This window comes from Pogona vitticeps, chromosome 4 (genome assembly GCF_051106095.1).
Source record: "Pogona vitticeps strain Pit_001003342236 chromosome 4, PviZW2.1, whole genome shotgun sequence".
In the NCBI taxonomy this organism is placed as follows: domain Eukaryota; kingdom Metazoa; phylum Chordata; class Lepidosauria; order Squamata; family Agamidae; genus Pogona; species Pogona vitticeps.
The window spans coordinates 126,302,035-126,324,419 of NC_135786.1; the positions used below are offsets into that span (position 1 = coordinate 126,302,035).

Here is a 22,385-nt window from a genome sequence, read left to right on the forward strand (position 1 = left end):
TGAGTTAAGTTGCCTTGTCTTTTATTTGTTGCTCTTTTGGATTCTGTCAGAAAAGGGTCTCTCTCTCTCTCTCTCTCTCTCTCTTAGAAAAGGCAAGTTTTAAGGAGGCTGCTTTGGACTCGCACAGTAATTACAGTCACTTCCTGAAAGTGAAGCCCCCATGAAAAGTCTGCAGAGATGTTCTTTGTCAGAGAGTCTACATAGGTAATCAGTTCCACATGTGCCTTTCCTCTTTTCCTCCAGCTATTTGGGCTGGCTTGAGACATTACTGGAACTCAAGTCTAGTTCTAACCTTTTCACACCAAGCATTTACCTTGAAACTATTTCTGGTGTCAACATTAATCAGTTGTTTCTGGTGCTATCAGCACTATCAGGAAGGGTGTCAGGTTTTTTTTTACCAGCAGCCCTTTTGGTCCCGTTTGTTTTTTTATTGGTGCTTACTGGAGTTGCCTCAGTAACCTTTTCTTAGGGAGAAATGACTTTACAGTGGATTCAAAGCTATGCCCTATGTGCCCACTTCTGTTTGGATTTGAACCATGATTATTAGGCACACACGACCTTTTCCATGGTAGTCGTCCCTCCGTTCTGAAACACCCTCTTGCCAAGAGGGTGACCTTAGGACTACCCTGCAGTTTTGTCAGTGCTTCAAAGACATTTCAGTGGCTCAAAAGGCGTCTATGGGTTTTGAAGCCTCAGGAATGTTTTGTCCTATGAAGGAGTTTTACACATTTTGTCTCTTTTGCTAACAGTTTTCATTTTTTACATTTTTCTCTTTACTGCGTTTGGATGGCATGTTCATTTTCTGTATCTGCCACCCTGCACACCATGGTTGTTAACCAAAATAAAAGTGCCATAAATAAATAATCCCAAAAATCTTTAAATTTTATTTTAGATCATTTTCACATTCTTTTTTTGAAAAAAAAAATCTAGAAATGTTAATAGCTGACAGAACGAGTAGTTTATTTTGTGCAGTACTTCATCTGCGTAGTGAATCCAATCTTGGGGCAGGCTAAATTACAATTGCTTTCTCTTAATGTTATATTACCTACCGCAGTAATTCAAAGCCAAATTTGTTGTGATGTAAATTGGTAAATAAAACCAACGTGTTGGTTTTCAGAAAATGTAAATAATCGTCATAGAAACTGTGGAACCACTGGAACCAGGGAAGCTGGAGAGGAAGAGTATAGACCATTTCCCATCGAGCGCTGCTATTGATATCAGGAGAGAACCCTTCATTGGTGCCAATAACTGGGCAGGAAGGAGGCTCATTGCAGTTGCAGCAGGCAAGGAGGTGAGGGATTAACATCTAATTCCTTATTCCTGTTCTTTCAGCGGCATGCAGGCTCTTCCATGGTAGTAAATAGCAAACACACACACACACACACACACACACACACACAGAGAGAGAGAGAGAGAGAGAGAGAGAGAGAGAGAGAGAGAGAGAGAGAGAGAGAGAGAGAGAGAGTTATTCTTGTGTGTTGTTAAGTTGGAACCAACTTATAGTGATCCTAACAGGGTTTTCAAGATAAGTGAGATGTCTAAGCAGTTATTTTACCAGTTGCACTCCCTCAGGATTCCCTGCTGTTCCTCCTGAGAGAATAGCCAGCCTGTGTAGCTTTTGGCAAGCTGCAGAGTTCCAGGATGCCCTCAGAAGATGGGAATGGTAAACGACTTCTGAGTATTCTCTACCTGGACAACCCTGAAAAGGGTTGCCGTAAATCAGAATTGGCGGCACATTATTATATATGTGACCTATAAATGCAAAATGATTGCAAAATTACATTATTAAATCCTATATAATCATATTAGCAATTGTGCCATTAATGAAATTGTGGCTTCATGGTTAATACAATAGGGTTCTTAGATAAGAAATAAAGAGGCTGACTATATGAACTTTTAGCCTGCTTTTTGATCCACTGCAGGGATGGGCTAGTTCACTCCTAAAGAAACCAAATTAACCGCTCTCTTTCAATTTGCCAGCATTGTGAAATGGCTTAAGTGGGGAGCCACTTCACAATACAGGTACTGGTAAATTAAACACTTCGTCAGCTCCATGGCCAAGGAAGTGGGGGGAAACCATGCCTAGTACACATACTGAACTTGTAATGCAGATACCTAATACTGTTTTTAAAGTGATGTGTCACATGTATGCTACTCTAATATATGCTTAATTTTTTCCCCAGTTCTTCAGCCCCTCCACATAGGTGAGGAAATGTTTGATTTGCCAGTGTCATGAAGTGGCTCTCTTTTTAAGCTACTTACAATATTGGCAAATTGACCAAATTGTGTCGCTTGAGACTGTATGCCATTTGGATACAAGGATCTCACCAAATGGCATACCAGACCTCCTAATGACCCTATTTAGCTCAATCCACCTTGATCCAATTGCCACATATAGACAATCCCAAAGTTAATGAACAGCCGGCAAATAACCAGTTTTGGTTTAAATCTTTATCCTGAGCCATCCAGTGATGAACAGAGTTTTCATAAAAAGAAGATGAATGTGATCTGAACTGAAACTACTAATACAACTATTAAACAACATATTTATTTTATAAAAGGTCATAATTACAGTTCATAAGAAAATAGCAACGTATCATAAAACAAGTCAATCCAAGATAACTGACTGTGAGCAATTCCTCCTTGTCTGTCTTCTTATACACCTACAGCTAATAGAGATGGGATTTTGTGTTAAGCACAATGGAAAAAAACTATGAAAGAGGTTCTTTCTTTCATTTTTGACTTGTCCCATTGATTCCTGAATGAGACCCTCTTAAACACAAATGCTTTGTTTTAATAGAACAGAGGGACACAAAGGTTTCCAGGGATTTTGTTTGTTTACTTCACCATTTCCTGCATCTCTTGTATGTCAAATCACCCAGAAATGTCCCATCAAATAGGATTGCAAAGATTAATGTCAGCAGCCAATCAGAATAACCAGGGGAAGGGGTACAGAAATTTGGTTGGAAACTATTGGAAGTGTTGCAGCTTAAATTCTCCTCAGAGAAGGAAGCAGCCTGATCCTATCCATGCAAGGATGTGACCAGACAGGGAAGATGGATCATGTTGCATCTTCCTGGAAAAGGTTGTTTTGTTGGATGCAATAAATTTTAAAAAGCCTGTTCCATGCACATGCTATACATTAGTCCACCCAACCTCTGCGTGTGCACACGCATGCACACACAAAAGTAGCCCTATAGCTGGATCAAAAACGCCTGAAGTGGGCACACAGCTGGGTCAGGCTGGTTCAGGATTTCTTGTATATTGTCTAATCAATGGAAGATAGCTGAAACTGCATGCCACAAGCATTAAAATGCAAGCTACAGTATAGCAGTGTCCAATCACATTGTAAATTCCACTGAGCTCCATGTAATGTTACAAATGTGGATAAAATAGAACTTGCACTTTTAAAGTAGCTCTTTGTTCTGGATAGGAACGATTTAGCTTCACAAAAACCTCAAAGAAGACCTGAAAACAAAAACGCACACATATGTAGAATGTGGAAGAAAGTCCAAGTCACAAAGGAAGATAACAAAGAATTGCAGGGATGGCATAAGGAAGGCAAAAGCTGAGAATGAGCTGAGATTACCAGGAGACACTAAAACCAACAAAAAAATTCTTCAGGTACATACATGCATAGCAAAAGACAGAGAAAAGAAATTGTGACTCAGCTACTCAGTGGGGATGGCAAAAGAATAACAGATGACAAAGAAAAGGCAGAGGTGTTCAATTCCTACTTTACCTCAATCTTTTCCCACAAGACAGTCTATGACAGTTTGCAGGCAAATATGAAATACAAGTGGATGGGACAGGATTGAAACTTGACATTGATAAACAAAGAGTGAAGGAATACTTTGAATGAGTTTAACTCTCCGACACCAACCGCAGGGAACATTGTGAGCAGATTATAAAGTGATCACTCTACAGGGACCTTGAAAACAGTGTAGTAATAACTAGAAGCCAATATGTATTGTCAAGAACAAAGCTGCCAAAGCTCCTTAATTTTTGATTGGGTAAACTCCCTGTTAGATACTGTGAATGCTGTAGACATAATAGATCTTGACTTCAACAAAGCTTGTAACAAAGTCTGGGCGGAACAACTTTGAATACAAAGTTGCTTACAGAATCATACTCAGAGTGCTTATCAATAGCTCCCTGTCAAACTGGGAAGAAGCAACAAATAGGGTTCCACAATGCTCAGTCGTGGGCCTAGTGCTCTTCAACATTTTTATTAATGACTTGGTTGAGGAAGTGGAGGAAACACTGATCAGACATGTGGATAACACAATATTGGGTGGAATAACAAATACCCTGGAAGACAGAAACAAAATTCAAAAAGATCTTGATGGACTCCAGCATTGGGCTGAAACCTATAGAATGAAATTTAACAGGGAAAAGTGCAAAGTTCTACACCTAGAGGGAGAAAAAAACACAAATGAACAGTTACAAGGGGCACTTGTAATACTACAAAAATGAGCCAACAGTGCAATGTGGTTGCAAAAGAGGCAGATGCAAATTTAGGATGCATTAACAGAAGTATAGTCTCCAGATCCAGCGAAGTAGTATCCTGAGATCTGTATGGCCCCTTCACTGGGCCTTTTTGAAAGCCAATTGAAAACCTGACTGTTTAAGCAGGCCTTCCCTCCAACCACTATTTGATTTTTCCCCCTTTCCATCTTGAACAATTGATTACCGATGTTGCATACTGTTGCTATATTTAAATTGGTTTATTTTTAAGTGTTGTTAGCTGCCCAGAGTGGTCAATTGACTAGATGAGCAGGAAATAAATAAATAAACAAACAAACAAACAAACACTAGTCCCCCTCTATTTGGTACTCGTTAGGCCTCACCTTGAGTACTGTGTCCACTTTAAGATGGTTGCTGACAAACTGGAACAAGTTCAGAAGACGGCAACGAAGATGATCAGGGCACTGAAAACAAAGCTCTATGAGGAAAGACTGGAGAAACGGGCATGTTTAGCTTTGAGAAAAGAAGATGAGGGAAATATGATAGCACTCTTCAAATACTCAAAAGATTGCCATATAAGAACAGGATCTATTCTCAATGATCTCAGAGTGCAGGACACATAATAATGGACTCAAATACACTTCACTCTGGATTTTTGCATTGTGAGCAGGGAGATGGACTCAGTGGCCTTAGAGGCCACTTCTAATGTCATTATTATATTATTTTATTATTTATCTATATAGAATTTTTTTTCCATAACTTCATAACTTATGAATACATACACACACCCTACCAAAAGACCCCATAGTAGTGTGCTGTAGTTCATTGAAGTTGTTTCTATTTTATATAGGTTTTTATCTCTTTTTAATATATGCATAGGTGATCTAGTCCTGGACTAATATATCAATGTCATGATAAAGTGATCTAGCACTAAAATTGGTTGTGGGGTTTTTGTTTTATTGTTTTTTAATTGTCAAGGCGACTAAGGGGAGAGATCAGAAGAGTGGGTATTCCCACTGTCTAAAACATCACACTCAGTTTAATACATCACACATCCATTAATGCATCACACCACCATCACACATACCCCATCCTTTTGGAGAATGACACAACTGATCAGAGGAGGTTGAATTGCTCCTGCTTGAAAAGAGTAGAAGCCCCTAGCAGCAGGGAAGAAAAACTCTGCTTTAGAAGCAAAAAAGGTTTGAGCTGATTTGAAATAACCCTTGCACCATGTGATCAGTTTTTTAAAAATACGAATTCATCTGTTTTTTACAAATTTAATTATGATTAATTTATTATGCTCATAGTTGTTGGTTTGCTGGCTCAGGGAGGCAAACTGTCACATTTGCAGCTGAAATGAACTCCTGCTGTTTTTCACATACTTTATTTTTTTCTTTCACAATGAGTTCCTCCAATTTCACCCTCTTCTCTCTCTCTCTCTCTCTCTCTCTCTCTCTCTCTCTCGTGATGCCTGGTCACCTTTGAGTTGAACTTGAGAAGGAAGATAAGGGCTCAGTACAAGCAATGGCATGTGCTGCTTTTTTTTACTGTGAGAAGGAAACACCTTGGATGGGGTTTGGTAGCAGGACAGAGAAAGAGAGAGACAAACAAACAGTCAAGGGAGTGGTTTAGGGTTAGGGTTCTAAATAATAAAGTTACATTTGAGTGGGCTTTCGGGTATTGTATGTGGGGGCTGTTTTTGCTTTTGCCAGCTGGGCACAGAAGACCCTCATGTCAGGTCTCAGGGCTTTGCAGAAGAGCGAGCCTGCTATGGCCCAGCTTTCTTGGAGTAGTTTAAGGCCTTAGGGCTTTTGGATGGGTGGGAGAAGAGCTTTGCCTTTTCACGTTTAATTAGAGGACTGGTGCAAAAAAGGACACAAAAACAAAATGAGGCACCCTGCCCAGAATAACTTGAAACAAAACGAAAATGAAAGTGCTCACCATGCACATCCCTACCTTTGTGCATTGTGGGTAAAAGTGGGAGCAGCCTGAGTGCCTGAAAAGCTGCATTTTCAACTATCATTTGAGTACTCTTTTTATTTATAATTGTATGAAGGAGGAAGAAATAAAGGACATGCTAAAGCAATTTAGAAGATCAATATTTTTGGCCCCATATAAAGCTGCATTCTGATTGCCTTACTTAGAATAAAAACATCACCCATTTGTAATCAGATTAATTATCTCTGGACTCTGCTGTCAGGTTAACATCAGCTCCTGTATAAGGGCTGTTATATTCCTATCAAAGGCCATAGTTTGGAGAACTATGTGGGATGAATTAATATTGCTTTGCGTTGGTCATAATTCAGAGTGCTTGATGGAAAGTATTTCTTTAACAGAATGTCCCTTTTTATGTTTAACAAACTTAACCATTTGAGCAACAACTGTGGGTCCGGAATTCTAATGTCTGAATATCTTCCTAAGAGCCCTACAGAAATTTATATCCCTCTATGGAAAAAAATCAGAAACCTGTGTTAATCACAGCTGGCATTTGTCCCATTTAAGGATTAATTCGAGATTGAAATCAGACAGTCTTTTCTAATCTTATCAAAATTCATCTGTGTATCAAGGTATAAGTTCCTTTCATTATTAAATGATTCTAGACAATGTTTGCTTGTCTAATTCTATAAGCTTTATTCATCTACATCGTTTCTATATGTCATAAGCATAAAAATACTTCAAGGTTGTTGTAAAAATACAAAAGTATCGCAGTGATGGAAAAAAACTGTAGGCACAAATATTTAAACAATAAACCCTTGCAACTTGTGAAAAGCTACAAGTATGATTGCCATCCAAAATTTGTACACTAATGAGACGTTGAAAACAAAACTACATTCAAAAACAGTATTTAAGTTGTAGGCAGAAATTAAATCATGTTTCAAAATTACAAGAGCATACATCCTAAAAATACAGGAGCCTGCAGCCCAAAAAAGCACATTTAAAAACAAGACATAGAATACATATCTAAAACACATTATTTAAAAGTTAAAAAGCATTGTAACTTTAAGTAATCTTGAGACTGTGTGCATATTTAGACACACATGAAAAATTATTAGATAATGTTCTCACCTAGTCCTGTACTATTTCGCTGTTGCTGGCTTCTGGAAATGAAGCCTTCTGTTGTCCTGCTACATTACTGTTGTACCAAAGGTGATATGGAATTACTGTACAATGATGTGATGGTGAATGCAGAATTTGTGTGTGCTTCTCTGTTTCCCTGTATTTATGGTTCTTCCAGTTGTTTTTCTTTCCCTTCAAGCTATAAACAATCCTTTCTCCAGGGGCCTGGAGATCCAGTGGCCTGGAACACCAGGAAAAAAAATCTATAGAAATTTATTGTTTCTCCTCTATTTGGAATTCCAGAATTGTAGAATTCAGAATCTGGCAAGCTGCCATTATGGTGATAACATCATTATTTTGACTAAAACTTTGTAAAGCTTGGAGGGCTAAGGCTCTGTCGCACAAGGTACCATGGAAGAAGAATACCGTAGTACCAAGGTATGGAAACTGCAAACAATGCAAGCTAAAAGACCTGCAAACACAACATCCATATTTATGTATTGCAACATAAAGCTTGTCAGCTGTCAGGATTGTTATGGTACAGTGACCTTGCTCTCCTGAAGAGCTGGCTAATTGTTTTGCAATGACTATAGTTAACTACTGATCAAGCTTCACTCCTAAAAGCACTTTCATTTTCAGGACTACTTTTTCTAGACCCTCTTTAATTATTTTACACTTTATATTTAAAAAAACCACATCTTGACACAACAACAATACAGATTTCTGTAACATTTTATATAGAGCAAGATATGCTCCAACTCTTTCTTTCCCATTTCAATACATACCAAATATTGCCCATCTTTCTAAAAGTTATATGTATCTTGCACATAATGTCTTTGCATCCTCTGGTAATATGCAAGTTCAGGCTGTGACTATGCTGGCAAACAGGATTGGAGTGACTCAGATTTGCTGTGGCTTGATTCACAGCCTATTTTATGCTTCAAATGGAGACTGTGGATTGTTTCTGTGCCAGTGTCCACATTGGCCCCTCAATCTGATGCAGTTTGATCTGCCCATACCCCCCTTCTTTTGATCCTGGGCTCTGTCAATCCTTAGCTCTCCTCTTACAGTTTTTATTGTTTGTTGTAAAGTTGGTGGGTTGTTTCAAGTGTTGCACATTGTTAAGGAAAAGGGATAGTTTGTCAAAGTTCTCCATAACTTATGAACACATACACACACCCCACCAAAAGACCCCATAGTAGTGTGCTGTAGTTCATTGGAGTTGGTTCTATTTTATATAGGTTTTTATCTCTTTTTAATACATGCATAGGTGATCTAGTCCTGGACTAATATATCAATGTCATGATAAAGTGTTCTAGCACTAAGACTGGTTGTGGGGGTTTTGTTTTGTTTTGTTTTGTAATTGTCAAGGCGACTAAGGGGAGAGCTCAGAAGAGTGGGTATTCCCACTGTCTAAAACATCACACTCAGTTTAATACATCACCAGAATACTACCCACCATCACACATAACCCATCCTTTTGGAGAATGACACAACTGATCATAGGAGGTTGAATTGCTCCTGCTTGAAAAGAGTAGAAGCCCCTAGCAGCAGGGAAGAAAAACTCTGTTTTAGAAGCAAAAAGGTTTGAGCTGATTTGAAATAACCCTTGCACCATGTGATCAGTTTTTAAAAAATACGAATGCATCTGTTATACTTCTGAAGCAAATCCTATACTATTTACCTGAGTAGTTGCAGCCTTAGTTAACAAGAAAATGTTTGAGATGCAGTTAAACAAATCATTTACAGAGGAGGCCCTTCTCCTTCCAGTTTGTTGTTCTTGCCATCTTAGCAGCAACAAGCAGATCTTTGATATAACCCAACAGAATTTCCTTAGGATCCAGTAGTATATTTTTACTTAATAAACTTAAGCACAGCATGCCCCTCAAAATCATATGTTCAAACAGAATCGTAGTTGAGGTATCTGCATATTATGAATTGTATCCCCAGCATTTATCCAACGATGTATTTTCAATATAAGTGCTAATAAAAGGGATAAGATACATTTGAAAGAGTATTCTGCAAAAATTCTCACACAAAATAATTGAAATGAATTTTGAATTGACATTTTTCCCAAATCCTCTTCCATTCTTTTAAACTAAACAATTGCAATTCCTTTCTTCATTTTCTCATATATCTTAAAGGAGTAGCATTTTAAAAAAAAGAAGAATAAATCTGATTCAGCACTCCCTCAGACATATATAATTTTTGGTTATTACTAACTCAAATATATTTTTACATCTCAGTGCTCTATATTTTCTTAGCAAAAGAGTCCCAGTGGTCCTAATTTGAAAGAAAGAAAGAAAGAAAGAAAGAAAGAAAGAAAGAAAGAAAGAAAGAAAGAAAGAAAGAAAGAAAGAAAGAAAGAAAGAAAGAAAGAAAGAAAGAAAGAAGATGAGGCTGATTTCCCACCAATCTTTGCATAATTTCCCCCTAATTTAGGACCCACAGATGATCAATTAATCTTTCCAATATTTCCAAGTTTCACGTTTCAAGTTTATTTAGGTTTAATAGTCCAAAAATACATTAAAACAAACATTTGCCACATCTACCACACAATTTTTACAGAGGCTGCTCAAGGGTAATTTTAGTCTTGACATTTTTGAGAAGGATGAATATTTCAATAGTCATTTTTTGGGAAATGCACTTTCATATTTCAGACAGTAGAAAAAGATGTAGGGTGGCGTAACAAGTTCTAACAGCAGACGGTTGCAGTAATGTTGGTCCAGGGGTATCTTGAGAAATTGCCCCCTTATGTGAGCTGTTGAAAGCGCATTGTAGTGAGTGAGCATACATGGCCACCTTAGCTTTGGAACTGCCAGTATATTAATCTTTCCAATTCTCCCTTTTCCCCCAAACACTAACATTAATTAAAGTAGAGCAGAAATTATTTTCATGTGCGGTGGCTGCTGTACTTGGTTTCTGTGAGGGGCAGTTATTGCTGCTGACATTGCTGCTGCCGCCACCTCCATAAAGTCACTTAAGATGTGAGCTTGAGCTGCTGTCTGAGACCAAGATATCAACGAGTATGGGGTGAAAAATTCTGTGCCACACTTAAAAAATCATTTTACTGGGACCATACATTAGGCTTGCAGAGCTGCATCATCCTACCAACAAAGAAATACCAAGGTTTGTGTGTGTGTGTGTGGTTAGTTATCATATTCATTAATACTTGTATTCTGCAGTCTCCCAAGCCATCAAGGCTGTTGCATTGGAATACTGCCTACCTTGATTCCTTCCATTTAGCAGGAATTTCTTCTCTACTTCCAGAATGTTGTTTTTCATGAATATGATGCTAAAACTGAAGGAGCCAGAAGTGCCTTGGCACCAAAAATTAAGAGAAAGCACAGAAATAATATCTCAATAATATATTGCCAAGAAACTGCAATAGAAAACTCACTTCTGTTAAGGCTAAGTGAGTTCCAGCTATTCAACCCCACATTCTTCCACCTTTTTCAGCAAGCAAACTGAGACCAAGAGGTAGACATTTACTGCACAATGAGACTGTGGCAGAACTGGAATTTGACACGGGTCTCCTAAATCCAAGTTAGCAACTCCAGGCCCTGGGCTGTAATGACTTTCAGGAAGGGAGTTGAATATTCCCTTCCAGACAATGTTATGGGCAATGCATTTCCCCACACCATATTCTGTAGACAATGGTTCATTCCTCTGTTATATTTCATCACCATCACTATACCACCCTTTTCTTCACAATATCTCTGCACTTGCGATTCACTGTCTGAAGATGAAGTAAAGGCCTTTTCTGTCGGGATAATAGCTATCTTGCATGCTCTAACACTGGGTATCAGTGGGCAGGGACTTATTAGACTAATGTGCTTATTCTTTGACACTAATTTGATTGGTAAAGTTCCTTTCCCACCTTTGGAATTTAAGGCAATCCCTCGCCCTATCTTTCTGTTTATGTTTGTTTCTATTGTTTTGTTGATAGACTTTTACTTCTTCCCCTGACCTTCCTCCAAGCAGCAAACAAGCAGCCCCCGATTTTTCCTTCTGACTGTAACAAGAAATGGTAACTGTAGGTAAAGATACCCTTTTTCTATTTTAAATGCTTCTAGAGTGATTTTATCATATAAAGTGCTAGTTTGTGTGCAAATCAGGGATGAGACTGTTGTCATTGCTGTTGTTGCTGTTGTTGTTGCCTTATAAGCTACAAACTAAAATTAATAATCAAATTCCTAGAAAAGCCCCCCCCCCCCGTTTAATGCCGTATTTTCTCCAGTATGCCTCACTTTTGCCAGCAGCAGTCTTGGGGAGTGCTGTGTGTGTTTGCCATGCCAAAGGAACTTTGAAAACAACTCCTTGGCTGAGCCTGGGTTAGTCTCCTGTTAAGAGAGCAGATGCCTGCTGCCCCCTACCTAATTATTTTTGGCAGGTCCTGCAAGTGTGTGAAAGGTTTTTTCAATTAAATACTGACAACCTACATACTGTCTTAATTATAGGAGTTGCCTCATACTGTATAAATTTCATTCTGCAGTTTGTCAATATTGCCCAGGCAACATTTCATTCTGTGTGGCTCAAGAATTTGGTCCAATAACCATAACCTGCAAGGATGGATGCCTTCTGATGCTATTAGAAAGTGCTGTCCCAAGCGTACACAAAAGATATCTGAAGTTGCATTAAAATGTAACCCTTTAACTGGCACAAAGCTTGTTTGGCAGGATCAAACAGAAAACACATAGATTTCAGCATGGCCTGCTTATGAACATTTGATTTATTCCATTCAGATGGTAAGGTGCAGTAGAATATATGATTAGCCATACCATTAAATATTTAGTAGCATAAATATCCCTGCCCACACATACAAAGGCTTCTCTGTAGAACAACTCCTGTACCTGCATTGATTTCTGGAATACATAGCTCTTTTCAAAATTATTGTCAGCAAAAGCTGTTATTCCCTAGGATGCATATTATTTCTCAGGCAGCTTTGGAATTCCTGTCTGTTTGCAGTAACCAGTGGTCTGTGTTCCCTTAGAACACAATGTAGAGATAGGATTTCTTTGTTCCCTTGGGCTGGTCCTCAACTGGCAGATTCATGATGACTCGTACCATTAAAGACCCTCAGCATTGTCTTCAAATGTGGTGAATCAGCTGGGCTACTGTGTTGATTGTAGGTAGGTGTAGCTTGGCTTCCAGGCACCTCCTTCTCCTCTTCCACTGCCTAGTATTTAAGTTAAAGGAAAACAGCTACAGTAAGAACTAGGCCTCTACCAGAAGATTTCCTGGGTCAAACAAACAAATGAAGCTTTCCTGGGTCAACCCTTCAAACAAGCAAGCAAACAAAACAAAACAGGCAGTCAAAACCTGCTGCTGTCTCTACCTTAGGGAATCTCTCCAACCCTTCTTTTTTTCACCTTATGAGTAGATTCTGCCCCCTATCCTACTGTCAATTGTGGTGTTCCTCTCCAGTGATGTATAATTTGGTAGTACAGTGGTGCCTCGCTTAACGAGTGCACCGTACAACGACGAAATCGCATAGCGATCCCTTTTTGGGATTGCTAATGTGATCGCTCAACGTTTAGATAGGGCAAAACTCGCTTTGCGAAGATTGGCAAGCGTTTCGCTTACCGATCTTTGCAAAACGAAGCCCCGACGATCAGCTGTTAGGCGGACAAAATGGCCGCCGAAAACCCCGAAATGGCCACGCGCAGCGTTTTTGCGCCCTCCCCTCGCTTAACGAGGGCGCAAAAATGGCTGCCGGCCATAGGAAGCATCGCTGAACGGTGAGTTTTGGGCCCATTTGGAACATCGTTTGGAACATCGTTTAATGCGTTCCAATGGGGTTTTTTGATCCGTTCAGCGATGTTTCGCTATAGCGAAGGTTTATCCGGAACGGATTAACCTCGCTATGCGAGGCACCACTGTATTAAGGATTGCAGAGATCCTACAGCTCCTTCAGATCTAGCTTGTGAAGGAGGACCTGTAAAGCTCATAAATTAGGAAGGGAAGTAGAAAACAATCCCCCATCCACCCAATCAGTGAGAGGTGAAGACAGAATTTTTTTTCTAATTTCTCTGGGAATGGGATTTCTGTGTTTTAACAAAAGGGGGAAAACACAAAAGAGGCTCTTTTTTGTTTTTGTTTTTGTTTTTTGTTTTGTTTTGTTTTTTTGTTTTTTCACTGATTCCAGAATGAGGGATTCTGAAATGTGAATGCTTGTTAATGAAAAAGAGGGACACAGTTTTATCTTTTTAAGTGGTCATATTTCGTTTGAATTTTCTTTCACATCTTATCAGTCAAATTACCCAGGAAATTTTTCATGCAGTAGAGTTGCAAGGGCTGCTGTTAGTGGCCATTCAGAACATCTGGAGGGGAGAGGAGGATGCTTGACACTGTAAAAAGGTTTGGATTCGTTGAACCAAGTTGTTTTGCTCATTCCTTGTGATTTGCAAGCTCTTCACTCCTTCAATCTTGTGCTGCCTGCCTGTCTCTTGCTCTATCTTGGATCTATCTTGGATACTCTCTCTCTCTCTCTCTCTCTCTCTCTCAGTATAAAATTTGGATTCTTCCTCCTTTCTTTAGGTCTCTCCACCCTCTGTTTAGTTCATTCTTTTCTTGGATTTTTTTTTGCCAGCTTTCTGCTGCTGTGCTGGACTGAAAGAAGAGAAGACACATTAAACGATAGGGCTGGGAAAGAAATGTTCCCATATTTTAGTTGTTTAAATCTGAAAGGGCTTTGATTGTATTTGCCTTTATTTGCTTGCTTGCTTTTCTTGATTTTCCGGAGAGGGAACTGTGTGTCTTTTTTATTTTTATTTCCCACCTCACTGAAGTGTGTGTGTCTGGCTTTCTCTGTTTGAATGATTTTTTACAATTGTTATTAGATTTACTGTGTATGTATTCTACTAAAGGTGCATGTGTTCCTGGATTTTGGGGTGGGGGAATGTTTCATTTGGTGGTTGCACTGTTGCCTGCATTTGGAGTAGATCGATTCTGTTGCCATGTTTCTCCTATTGTGAAGGTAGTTTTTAACGAGGGTTTAAGGACTTTTTTGAACTAGCACCAGTAGCCAAGAATAGGGAAAAACCTAACAAAACCCCCTCAAAGATGCAATTCCTTTCATATTACACAAAAGAGCCAGTGCATGAAAAATATGAAAATAAAAGAGGCACAGCCTTTGGAAAGAACATGAAACAAACAAAAAAGGAAAGTTTCCTCAATTTTTCCCTCCATTCCCTATTTTCTCTCCTTCTCCCTCACTCCTTTCTCTGCTTTCTGCCTCCGTACAACTTTCTCCCTCTTTCAAAATACAGTAATCAAAGATACAGTAGTTATATTTTGCTTACTTTTTAAAATGCTCTCAATTTTTCTTCTTTCCCCACCTATCACCTTTTTCTATAGGATAGCTGAATATTAGCTCTCCAAACTGCCACAGCCAAGCACTGACTCCAGTACAACTGTCAAACTGAGTGACCATCTGACTTTTTAGAGGAACTGAAGGTAATTTTCAAACTATGCTTGGCCCTTTGAAGACAAGTCACCTAGAGTGGTCGTAAGACCAGATAGGCGGGTTATAAATAAAATAAATAAATAAAAATAAATAAAAAACATACAAAAGCCTAACCTGCAGGCATGTCCACCTTGGCAGAATAGTTTGCTATCTCAATCACCCAGACTGCAAACAGTAGGAGCACCCACCCACCAGATTTCTGTCTTGTCTGGGTTTAGCCTCAGTCTATTATCCACCATCTACCTCAGAACAGCATCCAAGCAGCGCTCAAAAGATGGGATGGCATCCACTGCAGGAGGATGGAAGGAGAGATAGAGTTGGGTGTCATCCACATATTGGTGACACAAAGCTCCAAACCTCCTGATGACCTCCCCAGTGGCCTCATATAGGTATTAAATAGCACCGGGGAGGTGAATGGCCCCTGTGGGACTCCACAATTGAAAGTCCAAGGAGCAGACAACATCTTCCCAAGCTGTACTCTCTGGGGATGGTCCTCTAGGAAGAACCAGAGCTAGGCCAAAGCTAGGCCTCCAATCCCCGAGACCCTCCCCAGGAGGATACTGTGGTTGATGGTATCAAAGGCCACTGACAGGTTGAGGAGGATGAACAAGGACATCTTGCCCTTATCAGCCTCCCTCAAAAGGTCATCTTGCAGGGCGACCAATGCCATCTCCGTGCCATGACGTGGCCTGAACCCAGACTGGAATGGATCAAGGTCATCAGTTTCCTCCAGAGTGCCTGAAGTTGGTTGGCCACCACTCTTTCCACTAGCTTGCTAACAAATGGGGCATTTGTGATTATTGTTAATATTGTCTGCCGCCAAATTGAGTTTTTTTTATGAATTGGCCTAATGAGCGTCTCCATGAAGGCATGGGGGACCCTGCCCTCAAGGAGAGATCCATTAATGATAGCCATAGCACACCCTGTTGTTAGAAGCCTGAGCGCTTTTAAGTGCCAGGCCAGGCGACAATCCAGGGAGGCTGTGGTGGCCCTGCAGCGATCAAGCACTCTGCCGACCTGAGCTGATATCATAGACTGAAACTTTATTAAACTCTCTGGGCAAAGCAATGCAGTGGACATCTCAGCTTGATCTGCTGGTAAAGAAAAGAGGTCAAGGTCCCGGCGGAGGGCCTCCCCTTTATGTTTTAAAATAAATTGGTCACAGGAAATAATACTGGGAGGCCTGTCCCTATGACCAATCCCAGATAAATCATGTACAGTACTATATGAAAGAGTTTGGCCTAATGGTCTCAAGTTTCGCTTATCTGAGTAGTGAAGTAGGATCTCCTTGTGGCCTTCACTTTAGCTAGATAAATATTTGACATTATTTTTGCGGCTGTTAAATTAGATTCCATCGGGGACTGTCTCCAGAGGCTCTCCAGCCTCCTCCTATAGCTGTAGTAGGTGATTATACCAAGAGGCTGGACAGGCTCAGCAATGGAGAGGGCGATTGGGAGTGATCATGTCCGTGACCCTGGTGATGGTGGCATACCATTCACCCACCAGAGCTTCGACAGGAGTGCCAACTAGATCAGCCGGTATCCCTTGCACTGCCTCTTGGAAACCAGCTGGCTCCAATAGCCTGCAGGGGTCAACCATCTTAATAGCTCCCTCCTCCCTGCAGAGGGGAGTGCTACTGAGAGGCTGCATTTTATCAGGTGGTGCTCCAACCATGACAAGGGGACCGACTCAAGGCCAGTCACCTTTGGACCACTCTCTCTTTGCCCAGTTGAGAACACCAGGTCTAGCATGTGGCCTTCCACATGTGTGGGGCCATTAATGTATTGGGACATGTCAAAGGAAGCCATGGTTTCCAAGAACTCATGAACTAGACCCATGGCCCCAATCTTGGCATGGATGTTGAAGTCCCCCAGAACAAGGAGCCTGGGGGACCTCAACAAGAACACTAAGATGAAGCCCACCAGCTCGGGAAAGGAAAGTGCTGGATTGCGGGAAGCACAGTAAACCAACCCCATCCCAAATCCACCACCCTCTGTGCCCACTCAGGTCTCAGTACTACAGACCAGATCTGTCACTTCGTCCAAGATCTTGAATAAGTTGGGCTTTATTCAAGGTGGATCTGGCATTTAACAACATCAAGAATAGAGTGGAAGGTTGGCTGAGTTACCTTGAGCCTTCCAGCTGGCAAAAGAGCTGGAACAAGGGACAGCCTTCCAACACCTGTCCCCCATTCTTCTAATACCTGGAGGTGGAGGACTGCTACAAGTGTATTCAAGCAATCAAGGCAGTCAGGTATCTGGGTAAAATTAGGGTTGGTGGATAAGTTGAAATAGTTAGAGTTTTTATACCTTGGTTGACTCTTCAATTCAAAAGGAGACTGCATCTAAAAAATCAGAAGAAGGCTGAGACTGGGAAAGGCAGCAATGAAGGAATTAGAAAATATCATCAAGTGTATGGATATGTCACGGAAGACAAAGACCAAGATCATCTACACTCTTGTATTTCTAGTCACCATGTATAAGCATAAAAGATGAACAGTGAAAAGAGCTGATAGGAAACAAGTGATTCATTTGAACTATGGGGCTGGAGGAGAGCTTTGTAGACACCCTGGATTGCCAGAAAGATGAACAAGTCAGTCTTAGATAAAATCAAACCTGAACTACTGTATGCCTACAGGAAAAGATGTTGAAACTCTTGGCAGAATGTTGAATTTTGGCTAGAAAGCCCTCTAAATAAGCAGCAGATAGTGCAGAGATCTAGAGAGCAGAATTAGTTTCAAGTCTCCCCAAATCAGACCACCCCTTTTGTTTCTCATTAACTGGCACTTACAATCTCAATAATTCATTCTGAGACATTAGTAAAATAAAGAATAAAAAGGTTTCATTTACTCACAGTAAAGGTTTCATTTACTCATTTATTCTGACTGGGTTTTAGAAAACAGCATACAGTATGAAAATGACTGGTTACAGGAATAGACCTTAATTGACTTATAACTCCATATTGGCTGCATACCTACATGACTAACAGCACAACTCTAACTGAATATTGACTGGAAAAGAGCAGGGAAAAGGTTCTTAGGCAGAGAGGGAACAATTGATTATTGCTGGACTGACTGGCAATCACCCCAACCCAGAAAATATTTGAATTATATATATATATATATATACACACATGCATACATACATACATACATGCTTACATGCATACATGCATACACACACACACACACACACATACATACATACATATTCGTATACATATACATATACATATACACACACATATACATATATACATATATATATATATACACACATACATAGTACATATATATATACACACACACACACACACACATATATATACATATATATACACACACACACACATATATATGCAAATATATATCAAGAAACCCTAGGATGTCTGCAAAAGAGGTTTGACTTTCACTTCTTCCTCTAGCAAGCAGAAACCTCACCTTTTGCTTTCGAACCTATAGGAGTAAGCGGGGCTCTGAATATTAGGAGTTATTATTGGAACTGTCACATTTGGCTTCGGATATACAGTGGTGCCTTGCTTTACGATTGCCCTGCATTACGACAAAACCACATTACAACGATCTTTTTGCGATCGCAATTGCGACTGCAAAACGATGGTCTGAATGGGATTTTTTTGCTTTGCGATGATCGGTTCCCTGCTTCGGGAACCAATTCTTCACAAAATGACGATTTTCCTCCAGCTGATCGGCGGTTTCAAAATGACCGCCGGGTAAATAAAATGGCTCCCCATTGTTTTCTGGGACAGATTCCTCGCTGCACAGGCACCGAAAATGGCTGCCCTATGGAGGATCTTCGCTGGACGGTGAGTTTCCAGCCCATTGGAACGCATTGAAGGGTTTTCAATACATTTCAATGGGCTTTTTTATTGCGCATTACATTTTCGTTCTACAGTGATTTCGCTGGAACAAATTAATGTCGTAATGTGAGGCACCACTGTATTTGAATAGTTTCAAATATATCCAAATCCAAATTTGACAGTTCTGATATTTGAAACTATTCAAATATAGCATTCTTCAGTGAATTTCACTATTTTCAGATCCAAATGACATCTTTAATAAATTGTGTATGTGAGTATTCTGAAGTTTGTTTTTTCACCACTTCGCTTCCTCAGTTCCTGCTGCAATGTGCAGTGACTTATTTCTAGATCACTACATGTGTCAGTTGTGATTTTTTTAAATTAGCACTTTAATGTGTGAAAACCTATGGTAATGCTACATTTTATGTTTTGCAGTAATTTAACCTAGATGTGAGCACAGCATAGATCATCATGCTGAGATCTATTTTCTTAAGAACGGGTGCAACCTATCCCTCCTCTCAATTTCTTTCTTCCTTTTTTAGGACCACAATTATCTGTAAATATATGGAAAGGAGTTTTTTTAGAATAATGGCCATAACGTTATGAAAGGACATGACCAGTGCATGTTGCAAAAATTCCTTACCTATGCTAATGTATTTGCATTTGCATTTGCATTTGCATTTCTTTCTTTCTTTCTTTCTTTCTTTCTTTCTTTCTTTCTTTCTTTCTTTCTTTCTTTCTTTCTTTCTTTCTTTCTTTCTTTCTTATGTGAACTCAAAACCTAAACTTCTATTTGGTTTCATGCACATAGCTACCACATGGGGGATATTCAGGATTTACAGAAGGTCTGCATATCTCATAAGCACCTCGAATTTATATTTGTTGCCAAGAGCTGTGCTGTTGCAGGGAGGGTCTGGCAAGGTATTGGTCTGTTTCAGAGGGTAATTCTTGTTCTGCAGGGAGGAGTGGCTTTAGGTTTTTTTAACTACAAGAAACTACATTTCTTTAACAGTATATTTTTAGTTTGGTATGTTTTTAATGCTTCAGTTTTCTTTAACTCCATGCATAAGGAAACTGATCTCAAACAGCATAGACGTTAAAGTGGAGTGTGCTCCTAATAATTTGTACAGGGCAAGTAACAGTCTCTCCTCTTTTGTTAAATGTGTTTCAGCAGCCCTGTGAAGACTGGTATACTGCATCAAACTTTTAAACCAGGGGTCAGGAAACTTTTTTACCTTCCCTCCCCCCCAGAAAAAAATTATATATGCCGACATTACCCCATTGATTCTAAAGGAAGGAAATCATACATTATTTGAATTCAAAATATTATTGAATATACACAGGCTGTGTACCGAACTAGCAGGATGTACCAAACTTAAAGATGTTTTTGCTGGAACACATTGCACTCCCAGCCATGGTGTGGTATAGGGAGTAGTAAGGTGTCCAAAGTGCCTAGCAAGTTGCATTAAATTTTTGCTAGCTCACAGAGGATTTAAGCATCATCAGTGGCTGCCAGATTGGTGCTAATGACGTGCCTGCTAGAGACAGCCAATGTAGAGTTGGGGGGGTGCTTTTCCTACCACTTTAATCATTCTGTGTGTGGTGTGCAAAAAGGAACAAATGAGGCTAAAGGTCATGTCACCCACCCTGGTGCCACAGCCCAGCATCAAAGGATCAATGCACTATTATTTTTTTTATCATCAATAGAAAACTCAGCAGTGGCCAGAGGATTGGAAAAAATTAGTCTACATCCCAATCCCAAAGAAGGGCAGTGCCAAAGAATGCTCCAACTACCGTACAATTGCACTCATTTCACACGCTAGCAAGGTTATGCTCAAAATCCTCTGAGGTAGGCTTCAGCAGTATGTGGACCAAGAACTCCTAGAAGTACAAGCTAGATTTCAAAGGGGCAGAGGAACTCGAGACCAAATTGCTAACATGCGCTGGATTATGGAGAAAGCCAGAGAGTTCCAGAAAAACATCTACTTCTCCTTCATTGACTATGCAAAAGCCTTTGACTGTGTAGACCACACCAAACTATGGCAAGTCCTAAAAGAAATGGCCGTGCCTGACCACCTTATCCATCTCCTGAGAAACCTATATGTGGGACAGGAAGCAACAGTTAGAACTGGATATGGAACAACGGATTGGTTCAAAACTGGGAAAGGAGTATGACAAGGCTGTATATTGTCCCCCTGCTTATTTAATTTATATGCAGAATACATCATGTGAAAGGCTGGAGTAGACGAATCCCAAGCCGGAATTAAGATTGCTGGAAGAAATATCAACAACCTCCGATATGCAGATGATACCACTCTGATGGCAGAAAGTGAGGAGGAATTAAAGAACCTCTTACTGAGGATGAAAGAGGAGAGCATAAAAATGGTCTGAAGCTCAAAATCTAAAAAAATTAAGATCATGGCCACTGGTCCCATCACCTCCTGGCAAATAGAAGGGGAAGATATGGAGGCAGTAACAGATTTTACTTTCTTGGTCTCCCTGATCACTGCAGATGGTGACAGTAGCCACAAAATTAAAAGACGCCTGCTTCTTGGGAGGAAAGCAATGACAAACCTATTATGACTCATCAGAAAGATAAGTAAAGCAAATTAAGTGTGAGCTTTCACTAGAAGCTAAAATAACCAAACAAAGGGTACTGTACTACGGTGGCATCATAAGAAGACAAGCTCACCAGAAAAGGCAGAAATGCAGGAAAAACTGCAATGCAGTAGGAAAAGAGGAAGACTGCACATGAGATGGATTCATTCAGTAAAGAAACCCACAGTCTTTTGTTTGGTGTTGCAGTCAAAGTAGGACCAGGAGCAGAAAGACTGGGATTCAGATTCTGGGAATAAACTATGATACTCTTGTCTGCTTTGGGGATGAGAAATAGAGAAACGTGATTGCTACACACTTCAGAAAAGTACCTCGCCAGCCTTTGTGTTAAAGTTGGCCTTGGTCAAAGTGATCAAACTAATTACATGCAAATTACTTCCATTTTCCAGGGTAAATCAGGGATCATGAAACTATCTCAGCTCAAATGAGAGATATTACTTTAACTATGAGAAAGTGTGAGGTAAGAATCCCATCTGCTCATGCCAGCTTTCCAGCTTTGGCTCTGTTGCTTTTACTGCCTCAGAGTTCCCAGATGCACACAGATTTTTGAAAGCCACAGAATTGTTGTCTGTTTTTTTAATATTATTTTATTACTGACCACTTATTTCCCTTTGCAGAGCCTTCAGAAGTTACACTCTTGGAGAGCTATAGGACACCTGCATCACAAAACGTAAATACACAGTTCCACATATCAACTGAATTGATATAGCAGCAAGTGGCACTGCAAATCCATTTAGCCCTGAAAAGATTTGATTGCATATTCATGCAAAGTATAGGACATGCTTGATAATGATACTGATCAGGTGAAAGAGGAAACACGGCTTGTCTGGTGTACAGCTTCATCTTGAACTTCTCTGCCATCTTTTTGATCTTGAGACACTAGCTGTTTTCCTGGAATTCGTTATGTGCCATAATTGGAACTGAGTTATGGCAACTTTTAAAGTAAACAAGATATTTA

General features: G+C 39.9%; 2 long non-coding RNA genes across 2 annotated transcripts in view; one reads left to right on the forward strand and one right to left on the reverse strand.

Moving 5' to 3' along the window:
• Window positions 1-418: 418 nt before the first annotated feature.
• Window positions 419-22,385, reverse strand: part of LOC144588908 (uncharacterized) — a 45,542-nt gene continuing 23,575 nt past the window's right edge. Inside the window, exon 2 of the long non-coding RNA XR_013544665.1 lies at window positions 419-12,706. This is a non-coding gene — a long non-coding RNA (uncharacterized LOC144588908). The remainder of the gene's footprint in view (window positions 12,707-22,385) is intronic.
• On the forward strand, window positions 11,477-21,066 carry LOC144588907 (uncharacterized). Its single transcript, XR_013544664.1, has 2 exons — window positions 11,477-11,563; window positions 14,887-21,066. It is a non-coding gene; the product is annotated as an uncharacterized LOC144588907 (long non-coding RNA).